The sequence below is a fragment of the Zea mays genome, chromosome 8 (assembly GCF_902167145.1).
Source record: "Zea mays cultivar B73 chromosome 8, Zm-B73-REFERENCE-NAM-5.0, whole genome shotgun sequence".
Taxonomy (NCBI): Eukaryota; Viridiplantae; Streptophyta; class Magnoliopsida; order Poales; family Poaceae; genus Zea; species Zea mays.
This window is the reverse complement of record NC_050103.1, coordinates 96,358,554-96,370,227: the sequence shown is the minus strand read 5'-3', so window position 1 is coordinate 96,370,227 and position 11,674 is coordinate 96,358,554.

The following is an 11,674-nucleotide window of genomic DNA, read 5'->3' as shown; positions in this document are numbered from 1 at the left end:
TCAGAAAAGGCAGAGGAGCATCTAGAAGTTACGAATAACTTGAAATCATTGGAGGAGAGAAATGAAACATTAGATGACCATCTGCGAGAGCTTAAGTCTAGAACAACTTTCTAGTTGTACCCCTTTTCTTTTTTACTTTCATAACAAGAAGTACAATAATATACAAATGCAGGTCATATCGATGTAGTCATTTTAAACATTTCCTAAATATTAGATGCCTCAGGTTTAGGATTTACTTAATTAGGAAGAAGGCCGGCAGGGGAGTCCCCCGCATATTTTTACATAAAATAATAAATATATAAAAAATATGTGCACAAAGGCACGATCAAGGCCCAAGAGACAAAATGAAATACATTAGAAGCTATCACACCCGGTTTTAGAAGGCAAGCCGAATGTGAACCATGTACGTGCCAGGATCAGCAATTCACGTACACAGCAGTTACATAATCGGACATCATCACACAGTGCTCGAATAATAACATAAAAGAGGGTAATAGTTAATTACATCATGATGTCCGAGACATCCACATAGTCAATAACAATTATCAAAGTGCGAAAACGAAACGTAGATAAACACGGCCTTCACAGGCTGCCGACTGGGGTTTTGCCGCTAACCCACGCCTAGGACTCATCGTACTCTTGGAACTCCTGGAAGTCCTCCTCCACGACTTCATCTTCTCCTAAGTAGTGGTTGCAATGTGGACAACCAACGGGGGTTGGTTTGTAAAGCAAGGGTGAGTACACATTAACATACTCAGCAATTGTCCTGTTTGGCTGTAGTGGACTAGCTTTATGTGGGGTTAAGGTCAAGCAGTTGCTTTTATTTGGTCAGGTTATTATTACTAGTAGAGAGCCAGGTTTTTAGCATTAACCCATGTTGTTAACCCAAAAGTACCCTTTCCAAACGGAAAGAATACCAGAAACCATAACCATAATCAAAAACCAATATTATCCTCATCATCACATGTAAACAAAGTATCTCTGATCAATGTGTCTCTAATCAATGAAGCTCCCTTGGCCGCTCATAACCGCGGCACGGCTGATATATCAGTTTCATAACACTCTGCAGAGATTGCACACTTTACCCATGAGCCGTGATTCCCGTTCTGCCCGGAGATCATGGCTCTCCATTGATTACTACCAAGGTGACCTAGCAGGGGTCTCACTACGTGGCTTTTCCCTAGGGTCCTCACTATGCGAATGTTGGAAATGACCATTGCATAGTGACCATTTGACGTACCAAACCTATACCTCCGCCCTCAGGAAAAAGCCGTGGGACGATGCCCGTACCAAAATCCCTGAGCGAGATTATAGGAGCCATAACAGATGCCACCATTTCCATAGAGACCCTCTGGCGTACCAAAACCTATACCTCTGCCCTCAGGAAAAAGCCTTGGGACGACGCCCGTACCAAAATCCCTGAGCGAGAATATAGGAGCCATAACAGATGCCTCCGTTCCCCAATGACCAAAACCAACACCCAACATAAGACTTCCCTAATTACTTAGCCAAGGGCGTCCCATACCACGCTCATGGTTGCATTGTTTTCTTGGGCGGTCATCCAACGAACCAGTCCTTACGGAGAGGCACTCGAGAAACCGCTCGAGTCCCCTTAAATGTCACAGTAACATTATCATAATCAAAAGGGAAAACAACGTATCATAAATAATCTCATCATGTACAATGATTAATGTAGAGCACTAGCATAAAGCTAAACCAAAATAATCCAACCCACATAGGTAAACAAGGACATGATAAATAGAAGCTAGTCAATCCTTATGTATAAATTGTGTAAATGCGGGGAGTGAATTATAAAATGAGTAGGACATAGATGGGTCAAGGGACACTTGCCTTCACCAAACAGATGCTTAGGGTCTTCAACTTTGTAGAACTCGAAGAGTCCGATCACTTGGTCGCCAAGGCTTGATCGTCGATTCTTGGAAGCTCGGAAATGGGTCGCCTTCTAATCGCAACGCGAAGCGAAGACGAACAGACACAAGCAAACAAACATATATGCATAAGAACATTACACCATGCCAAGGAAAACATAATAAAAGCATGCAATACGAAATAGAGTGCGCTACTACGGTCACGTGAGGAAAAGAAACGTCGAACTCGAAACTACGGTCGAGAAGATATCACATTTACGTCAAACAAGTATAACTATAACCTTTATTCGACATTATCAAATATACATTATATCTAATATTTAGTTTCGCTTAACCTGTTACACCACCAGCTGTCAGTTAAACCACTAATTTAATTAAAGCGAGAGATTCTAAGCGACGGCGACGGCGAGCTCCACACGTGCGAACAGCACGACGACATCCGCGACACGCGCGAGGACCACTAACAGATGTCGCGTTTATACTGAGCAAGTGTTAAATAAAAAGTATTTAAGCTAATATTAACCATATTAATGTTTATTTATAAAAGCGCAAGTTGAAGAGTATAAATTTAATTTAATTGGAATGTTAATATAATAAACATTAGTCAAGCAGACATTTAGTAAATCATTTAAAACATGTAACATGATGAATTAGTGTCATTAACATGTGGAAAACATCGTTATAAACCTTACGCAATTTGAATGGGGTGAAACAAACTTAAAATGTAAGAGATATCATAATTTTTACTAGCTCTCGGATGTAAATGATGTGGCGCAATTTTATTGGCTGATCTTGGAGCCACACAAGGAGCCACATGGTCCAAGCCACACAAGATCCCACGCAATAAGAAAAAGGGACATTTACATTTCACCCACTAGTCTCGACGTCTTGCTCAGATCTACCCCTGCCCAAATTATATACTCAGTTTTGCCCTCCCACCTTCACAACCCACTCAAAAATCCCCTCACGGCGCTATTCCGTCCGTCAAAAGCCTCTTACAGGTGGACCTGACAGCTTACAAGTGGGACCCGCATAGCTTCATAGTGAGAAAAATGCCGCAGAAAAAAAGACAAAAAATGCAGCATGGGCAAGATTCGAACCCATTCTGTTGTCCCAGACAGAGCCTCACAATGGAACGCAGTAACCAATGGCACAGATACAGAATTCTTGTATGCAATGCAAAAACGACTTTATAACGTTGAAGTACTAGTATAAACCATACCAAAATGTCTTTTTAAGCTGAAAATAAATAAATAAATATCAAATGTTGTCAGAAAATAGTGAAACTTGCCATGGAGTCATAATTTGGTCTTAGCTGCTTGAGATAAATAGAGCATGAGGTTATGCAAAAGTTTCAATATAGGTGCTTCACAAATGGACACATCTATCTCTAAGTTTCATGACATTCAACTATAACATCAGTGAGCTATATTTCTTACGTTTGTCATTGTCTTTGCTTCAAAAGTGCACCATTAGTTTATCTAACAGTTACAAACTTACTTCATGTAAAGATGCCACTTTTTTATTATCTACTAATTTATATGCTTTAAATGCCTTTTCAAGCTGAAAATAAATAAATAAATATCAAATGTTGTCAGAAAATAGTGAAACTTGGTATGGAGTCATAATTTGGTCCTAGCTACTTGAGATAAATAGATTATGAGGTTATGCAAAAGTTTCAATATAGGTGCTTCACAAATGGACACATCTATCTCTAAGTTTTATGGCATTCGACTATAACATGAGTGCTTGAGCTATATTTCTTACGTTTGTCATTGTTTTTTCTTAAAAAGTGCGCCATTAGTTCATCTAACAGTTACAAACTTACTTCATGTAAAGATGCCACTTTTTTATTATCTACTAATTTATATGCTTTAAATGCCTTTTCAAGCTGAAAATAAATAAATAAATATCAAATGTTGTCAGAAAATAGTGAAACTTGGCATGGAGTCATAATTTGGTCCTAGCTACTTGAGATAAATAGATCATGAGGTTATGCAAAAGTTTCAATATAGGTGCTTCACAAATGGACACATCTATCTCTAAGTTTCATGACATTCAACTATAACATGAGTGCTTGAGCTATATTTCTTACGTTTGTCATTGTTTTTTCTTAAAAAGTGTGCCATTAGTTCATCTAACAGTTACAAACTTACTTCATGTAAAGATGCCACTTTTTTATTATCTACTAATTTATATGCTTTAAATGCCTTTTCAAGCCGAAAATAAATAAATAAATATCAAATGTTCTCAGAAAATAGTGAAACTTGGCATGGAGTCATAATTTGGTCCTAGCTACTTGAGATAAATAGATCATGAGGTTATGCAAAAGTTTCAATATAGGTGCTTCACAAATGCACACATTTATCTCTAAGTTTCATGACATTCAACTATAACATGAGTGCTTAAGCTATATTTCTTACGTTTGTCATTGTTTTTTCTTAAAAAGTGCGCCATTAGTTCATCTAACAGTTACAAACTTACTTCATGTAAAGATGCCACTTTTTTATTATCTACTAATTTATATGCTTTAAATGCCTTTTCAAGCTGAAAATAAATAAATATCAAATGTTGTCAGAAAATAGTGAAACTTGGCATGGAGTCATAATTTGGTCCTAGATACTTGAGATAAATAGACCATGAGGTTATGCAAAAGTGTCGATATAGGTGCTTCACAAATGGACACATCTATCTCTAAGTTTCATGACATTCAACTATAACATCAGTGCTTGAGCTATATTTCTTACGTTTGCCATTGTTTTTGCTTCAAAAGTGCACCATTAGTTCATCTAACAGTTACAAACTTACTTCATGTAAAGATGGCACATTTTTATTATTTACTAATTTATATGGTTTAAATACCTTTTCTAGCCAAAAATAAATAAATAAATACCAAATGTTGTCAGAAAATAGTGAAACTTGGCATGGAGTCATAATTTGGTCCTAGCTACTTGAGATAAATAGATCATGAGGTTATGCAAAAGTGTTAATATAGGTGCTTCACAAATGGACACATCTATCTCTAAGTTTCATGACATTCAACTATAACATCAATGCTTGAGCTATATTTCTTACGTTTGTCATTGTTTTTGCTTCAAAAGTGCACCATTAGTTCATATAACAGTTACAAACTTACTTCATGTAAAGATGGCACATTTTTATTATTTACTAATTTATATGGTTTAAATACCTTTTCTAGCCAAAAATAAATAAATAAATATCAAGTATTGTAAAAAAATAGTGAAACTTGGCATGGAGTCATAATTTGGTCTCAATTGCTTGAGATAAATATACCATAAGGTTTTGCAAAAGTGTGAATATATTAATGTTAAACCACCTAAAGTACTAGCAAGGCAAGACAAACCACTATATTATGTGCATGTTACTTGCATAGAGACAAAGCGAATCTATTTGAGCGATTTAGTATTGGTTTTATCAACATTCAACAGCACATGTTCAATTTCATGTTCAACAATTCAGTTTCAACATTGCCTGTGCATGTTCAGTTTCAACAACGATTCAGCATCCGTTTTCAACAACAAAATCTGTCCAAGATACAAACAGCAAATGCTCTGTTTCAACTAGTAGTCTTAGTTTCAACTAGCTAATTTAGCAGCACATGCAACAACAGTCTCAGTTTACAGCACATGTTCAACATCAAATTGTGTACAAGATACAAACAATGTCCCCTGCTCTGTCTTCCCTATTCAACAGCACATGTTCAACACGCTGAGCTCAACCAGTAGAGCAACACGTAGCTGAGCAGAGCTCATCGTAGCCCCTGATGTTGACAGGAGAACTCATCGTAGCTGAGCGGAGCTTGTCGTGGCTGTGCAGAGCGAGCGCCGATGACAGGGACGAGCAAGAAAAGCAGATGGCCGGAGCCGCGCAAAGACTGGGACCTGCCCGAGCCGCGCACGACTGGGATCTGCCGCGCGAGTCTCCTGGCACATGCGATGTCTCCTGGCAGCCGGATGTCATTCCTGGCGTAGCGGCGTCTCGAGTTCGAGGGGCCGCGCGCACCGAGGAAGATGGCCGCACAGCTCGCCAGACGAAGATGGCCGAGCAGCATGCCGGAGTGCTTGCCCGAAGACCCGGCTTAGCCTCGCTCAGCCGAAGACCCGGCCTAGCCGCGCTCGCCGGAGATCTGGTCACGCCGCGCCCGCCACTGCCGACCTCACTTGCGTCGTGCCCGCCCCCAGCCCTGCCAAGCCCGCCCGCGCCGCGCCCGACTGGGAAACGGCCGGAGCCAGGCTTGCCGGAGATTTGGACACACCGGCACACCGCGCTCGCCCGTGCCTGCGCCCGCCCCTGCCGAGCTCATCTGCGCCACGCCCGCGCCGCGCAGAGCCTGACCACGCCGAGCACGCCCGCGCCGCGCTTGACTGGGAAACGGCCGTAGCCGCGCTTGCCGGAGACGCCCGCCGGAGACGCCGCACGGGAGTGAACCTGGGAGCGAATCTCACGTGTGATTCGATTTAGGAAGAGAAAGTAGGGGAAAGGAAAAGGTGTGGAGGTGGCGGGGCCCACATGTAAGGCATTGGTCCACCTGTAAGATGCTTTAACGGGATGGAAGTGCGCCGTGAGGTTATTTCCGAGCTAAGTGTAGAGGTGGGAGGGGAAAACTGATGAGAGAATTTGGGCGGGTGTAGATCTGAGCAAGGTGTCTAGACTAGTGGTTCAAATGTAAATGTCCCTAAGAAAAATGCCACATGGCTGCACGTTTAGGAAAACGTTTCCCTGGCCTGTCGCATGCCGCCATGCATGAGAATGTGGAGCACATCGTGCATAGTACCACAGGGTGGTTCTTCTCCATGGGCAGACATGGCATGCCGTGGGCGGGTTTTTCTCTTTCCTTGACCGCACGGCGCTGGCGCGCGCACACGGAGCTCGGACGCGGACTCAATCGGGGCGGTGTAGAGGCAGAACGACATCAGCGGCAGCTCGCCAGGGTGCCAGCAACGCGACGCTCAGGTAGCAGGCATGGGGACAGGCTAGCCGCGGCAACAGCGGTGCTCGTGCACAGCAGCAGGGGAGAGAGATGGAAGAAGACCGACGGGCGACACAAGGAGACGAGTCGCACGCTTGGGGCTGCGGAGTAGAGGGGAGAGAGCAGGCGGGGCGGCCAATGCTGGCACAGCAGAGCACGCACAGGTGCGGCACGCAGGCAGGAGTACTCTAGGGAGTGGCGCTCAGTTGCACGCGCACGGGCCACGGCGGAGCGGGGCAGGCGCTGCACGGGGAAGAAGGGGTCCGAGGCAAGGAGGAAGAAGGCTCACCTGCGCACGTGGAGCTCGGCAACGGCGGCGTCTCCGGCAGGGCGAGGACGGCGCGGACGGGGCGGCTCTAGTCGTGTGTTGTACGTGAGGGGGAGGAGGGTTATCTCACCAACGAGCGCTCCTCCCCGGCGACGGCGGCACGATGCAGTCACTACAGTAAACTAACAAACATCCGACGACCAAAGTCGTTGGACATAAGCTTCACACCGTCGGAGATAGGTTATGTCCGACGACATTAACCTATCTCCGACGGTTTTAAGCCGTCGGAGGTAAGGCGTCGGAAATAGCGTTAGGTCCAACGACGGCCGTCGGACATAAGCTATCTCCGACGGCCTCATCCGACCGTCGGAGATAAGGGTGGGCAACCGTTTTACCCGTCGCCTGTGGGACCCACTTCGGTTATGTCCGACGACTTCCTAAGCCGTCGGACATAACAAGCCCTTATGTCCGACGGCTTACACTAGGCCGTCGGACATAACAAATTCCAAAAATTGCACAAAATTCTGAATTTTAAAAAATCTGACATTTGCAAATACAAAACAGATTTCATTCACATATACACATTCACAATCACAACTATACTCACATAAGTATACACATTCACAAATATACTCACATAAGTATTCAAATTCACAAATTTAGCATAACGACATATAATTCCAAATGGTTGCAACAAGTGTTTACATCAACATAGTTGTCCAAAATCCAAACTGACATTGTTCGACGGATAGTCTTTCACATGAAAGGTTGCAACAAGTGTTTTACATCATTATCACTCATATCCATCGCCACCTCCTCCGGCTGGACTCTGCGTGTTGAAAAGGTTGTTCACCCACGAATGTGATGTGTCGTCTTGACCAGACCCATCTCCAGGTGCGGCAAATGAAGCGGGTGGTGTCTGAAATCCCTATAACACAAGCACATGAAATAGTAACCACTCAGTTGTTCATTTAAACACATAAGACATCTATGAACATGTCACACACGCATATGTGTACATACCATAGGGAATTGTGTCGGAGGCGGAGGTGGAGGCGCCAACATTGGCATTGGCAGTGCAAAGTCCGGAGGCGGCATCCCATATGTCGGCATCGGGACGCCCGCTTGTTGGGCTAGTTGCTACAAATTATATACAAGTCATTGTTGAGCAAATAAGATACACATCATGTGTTTTGCAAAAGAAGCTACAAAATGTTACTTCAACTTACCGAGAGAAGAGCTTGATTTTGGGCCTGGAGGCTTGCATAATACTCGTCCCTCTTCTTCTGGTACTCGGCTTGTTGTCTCTGGTATTCAGATTGTTGCCTCTGGTACTCCAATTGTTCCCTCAAGACTGATTGATGATACTCTGCCTGTTGACGCAACACTGCAAGCTCTATCTCATGGGCAGATGATCGTGAACGGGACGACTGTGAAGACGACGATGTGGACTGTCGTCCATGGCGTCTTAGCTCTCTGGAATCAATCGTAGAATCAAAAATACCCAACCTACAAGAGTGAACCATGCACTTAGTATAGTAACTCATGGCTCAGTTGAATCACAAGCATATGATGACAATTTTGAAAACCAAATCAAATAATCTCACCGTCCATGGGCTCGTCCTCCTGCGCTAGCATATGCTGCCTGGGGGTCGATTGGCTGGCTCCTCCAATCGTACTCCTGCCCATGGCGTTGAACCATCTCCTGACCATACGAAGCCTGGAGGCAAACAATATCAAATATAAGTGCATAACCCCTATGCCCTTGCAAACAATATCAAACACATAATAGAGTACCAAAAACTCACTAGACGGTCGGTGGCCGTCTGAGTGCATAACACATCAGGATTCTGAGGATCAGAACCCCTATGCCCTTGCATATACACCTCCACATCCGTGGGCGTACGGCCGGATTTGACTTCCTGTACATAAAAGTTATAATGACACATTTCTATGTGATTCAAAGTTACGACAAACTGTGACTTACCATTCGCTTAACCAAGCGCACATGACCATCACTGTTGTAGTTGTGGAACGACTCAGTCCCACGGTTTCCCCTATTCCTTTCGGAAATGGCACGAAACTCAGGGGAAGCCCACCATCTGCACAATGCCCGATAACCATCACCGTCGTAGTTGTGGATCTAGTTGCTTTCGTCGATTTAATGGACGCCAAGTAGCTTTCTTCTTTCTCGTCACTCGTTTTCTTTTTGGAGGAATCTCTACATCATTTTGATCGCCTAATAAAGATTCTTCCAACATTTCAGTTTGTACATTAAACGTGCTTGTAAGTTCTTCGTCTTGGAAAATCTCAGCAGCCCCCACTTCCTGCTCGATTTGACTTTCAACATAACCAGCATCACCAGGAGCATATAGCCGTTCATGAGGATTAACTTTGTACACTACCCTCCAATCAACCAAACCGTTTTTCTTAGATGGATATGTCATATAATACACCTGCTCGCATTGGTGGGCAAGGATTATAGTGTCGTGGCCTTTTAATCTATCGTTGTGTTTGACTTCCACCATGCCATATTGATTTTCTCGTGTTGTATTTGGAGAAAACCAATCACGATCGAAGAACACCACTTTGAGTTGTTTATCTCCAAAAAACTTGTACTCGATTATATCATTAATGACTCCATAATAATTAGTCACCTTCCCTTCATCATCGACAGCTCTAATTACAACTCCGGAGTTTGTCGTGGCTGCTAGAGGATGATCATCTTCGAACCTTATGGAATGGAATCTAAAACCATTGATATCATACTGACCATAACGTCTGCCAGTTACTGCTCCTAGGGATAATTGTCGAAGGTCCGGGTGTATATTGTCATTTTTATCTACATAATCTCGAAACCAACATAAGAAATTAAGTCCCCATCTTTTCCCTCTCGACGAATCTGGTCACGTTCACAGCTAGAGATGCAATTTTGAGAATCAAATTCCCTGTTAGTACAAGGAAACAAACCTTTTAGTATCACAACAAAAATTCTAGCGGCAATGACATAACCTTATCTCCGACGACCTCGTAGGCAGCCGTCGGAGATAAGGTGGTCGTCAGATGTTTGTTAGTTTACTATAGTGAGTGAGAGGAAGGCCATATAGTTGCATGCTTGAACCTTGAATGAGGGGAGAACAGGGTCGACTGTTTTGAATGAGCAGCAGTTGCCGAGGCTTCGCCTCGTGGGTGTGTGCTAGGCGGTAGACATGGCCAAATGGGCGGCCCGGCCCGGCACGGCCCGGCACGGCCCGAGCACGGCCAGGCCAGACACGACACGGTTAGGGCACGGTCCATTTGGCCCGTTTAATAGTCGTGTCGTGCCGGCACGGCACTAGTGCCTAAGACCAGGCCCAAGCACGGCACTAAGCCTGCTTAGCCGTGTCGTTTAGCCCGTTTAGCCCATTTAGCCCGTTTAGCACTACACCACAGAATTTTAGTTAGACATTCACAAACACAGTTAAAACATACTAAAATAGCTAATATTGAGCTGTTTAGTGCAATGGCTGACTCATTAAAAACCTATCTAGGTAAAAACTCACCCTTGTGAGAAAATCCTAGATAGGAAAAAAGAGTACAACACACAGCTAACTAGTCGTGCTTGGATCTAATCATGCATAATCGTGCCTAACAGAAGCGATCTATCAAATTAACTAAGAGGTTTTAATGTACAGACGTCTTTGCCTTAGGCAATGATATTTCTTCTCTAAGCCAATATTTCAAGGTGGCAAGTGATGAAGTGTCATTGTCAAAGGAATTTTTCAGTAGATAGCGGAGCTAGGAAGAATATAAACACCAATGGTAGTGACTGGTTAGGGTTTAGATCGATATGGTGGAATGATGAAGGAGGCAGGCAGGGGATAATGGAGAGAACGACGATTCTCTCCCAGATGATTAGGGCGAGACGAAGAGAAAGTGGTTGGGTCATCTCTGCTAGAAGATCGACGACTCCAGATGACGATATTGTCACCTGAAAGGGAAGAAAAACCATGAGCCTATGACATAGCATACACCCTTAGTTTGTATTCTTGCAATATGCATTCAGTTCTCTGTTTGCTCCGTACGTTTGTGTTGTAACCTGACTCAACCAAAAAATAGGATATTTTATGATATACATACACTCCATGAATATGTTACGCAGTATTAGTCTTTACAAATAATATGGTGATCGGTTGATTTTATTGTCGTGGTTACTAATTTGGCATTGTTACCTATTTGTGGTACTTTCTGTAATAGCTTGGAGAAATAAAAGGCAGGTAACCGAGAGGGTTGTTCCCAAAGAAACTAATTAACCTGCATATATGATTGGATCGATACTGAATTGCCAGTATTTTCTCCATGTGTAGCCACTTGCACAAGCAAGTCTCTAGCTCTTTGCCATGAATATTCATCACAGCTGCCAATACAACAGGTTCACAGGCTATTTTGTGGACTGAGAATCCACTTGAAACAATAAATTAGTATGAACAAAAAGATATTGCCTAAGTAAAGTAACTTTGTCCAAATAATGACAAACTGAAAGAAAAC